This window comes from Emiliania huxleyi (assembly GCF_000372725.1).
Source record: "Emiliania huxleyi CCMP1516 unplaced genomic scaffold EMIHUscaffold_324, whole genome shotgun sequence".
In the NCBI taxonomy this organism is placed as follows: Eukaryota; Haptophyta; order Isochrysidales; family Noelaerhabdaceae; genus Emiliania; species Emiliania huxleyi.
In genome coordinates, this window is record NW_005199568.1 from 105,269 (window position 1) to 107,094 (window position 1,826).

Sequence of the window (1,826 nt, forward strand, 5' to 3'; positions counted from 1 at the left end):
GCTCGCACACCTGCACAACAGCGCAACCGGTGACCACAACAAAGAAGGCTCATGCAAAGCGGGGCGCGGGCCGGGACGGGGGGGGGGGGGGGAGTGGAAAGCGGCTGTGCGCGGAGGATAGAAGAAGGGCAGAAGAAGGGCTGTGGATCGCAAGTCTCGCGCCGGAGGCGGCAGAGAGCGGCGAAGAGATGCGCGAGGCTGCCCGCGAGGCGCGCGCGCGGCGGCGGCGGCGGCGGCGGCGGCGGCTCCTCCTCCTCCTCCCCCGGCGTAGATGCGCAACGGCCTGTCGTCGTCGCCGCAGCAGCAGCCGCAGCCGCAATCACAACCAGCCGCGCCGCGAGGAAATGGAGGAGCGAATCGCACCACGCGGCGCGGGAGGCGCAGACACCGCCGCCGCCGCTGCTGCCGCCACCGCCGCCTCTGTCGCCGCCGCCGCCGCTGCTACCGCAGCCACTGCCGACCCCGCCGTCGCCGCCCTCCCGCCCCTCCCGCCCCTCCCGCCCCTCCCCGCCACAGACCGCCTCACGAGCGAATGCGTCCAGCTCCGCAGCAGCGGCGGCGGTAGCGGCGGCGGGGAGGAGGAATGCTCCTCGTTCTCCCGCCAGCCGCGCCTCGAGCCACGCCTGGGTGAACGGACAGCTGTGAATAGGCAAGTGTGAATAGGCAAGTGTGAATAGGCAGGTGTGAATAGGCAGCTGTGAATAGGCAGCTGTGAATAGGCAGCTGTGAATAGGCAGCTGTGAATAGGCAGCTGTGAATAGGCAGCTGTGAATAGGCAGCTGTGAATAGGCAGCTGTGAATAGGCAGCTGTGATTAGGCAGCTGTGAATAGGCAGGTGTGAAGAGCCGCGCCTCAGAGCCACGCAAGGGTGGACGGACCAGGAGTCGACTCGCACTACTCCCCCCCCCCCCCTCCCCCCATCCCGCCTGTTGCAGCATCGCGCGAGTGCTGTGAGCACAGCAAAGGACGTCTCTTCTCGAGGCGCGAGCAGGAATACACACGCGGGATCGAGTCCGCGTCCTCTCGAGTGCTGCTTGGACAACCGCGGTCATACTCCCGCCCCTACTCCCGCCCCTCCTCCCGCCCCTACTCCCGCCCCTCGTCCGGGTGGTGCTGCCGCGCTACAGGCTCGAAAGGCAAAAGCGAGAAGAGAGGGCCCGAGGGGCGAAGGCGGAGGAATATTGGACACGAGTATGTATGTATGTATGTATGTATGTATGTATGTATGTATGTATGTAAAAGAGAGGGCGTCGGGAGCAATGGAATTGGAATACGGCTTTTAAGTTTTATGGCGGAAATCTCTGCGCAAGAACAGACAGTCGATCGGGGGTTGGAGAGACAGTGTAGATTAAGTTTAAGACTGGAGATCCTAGTGGATCTCTCACACGGACACGCCCAAGTCTCGCCAGTAGATCCCTCCTCTCCGGTTCCCCATTCAAGACTAAAGAACGAAGAGATTGAGATTGTGGATTGCAGATCGCTGAGCAGCAACACGGGCCAAAATGTGGGAGATAGCCGTAGGAGATGGAGAATGCAGATTGTAGATCCTAGCGCCCAGCCATCCGGACCGCCCCAGATGTGAGATCGAAGATTGAAAATGGAGGTCGTAGATTGCTGCCGGCGGCGACAGTGGCCAAGTAGAAGATTGGAGATCGGAGACGAGAGATGGTCAGTCAGTGTGAATGAATCCAAATTGCATCTCCTTGAAGGTTTGAGCCCCCCTCCTCCCCCGGGCCCCCGAATCGAGATTGGAGATTGGAGATTGGAGATGGAGTACGGGAGATCTGAACGAAATCCGGCCTAAGATGACGACGTTGGGAGATTGG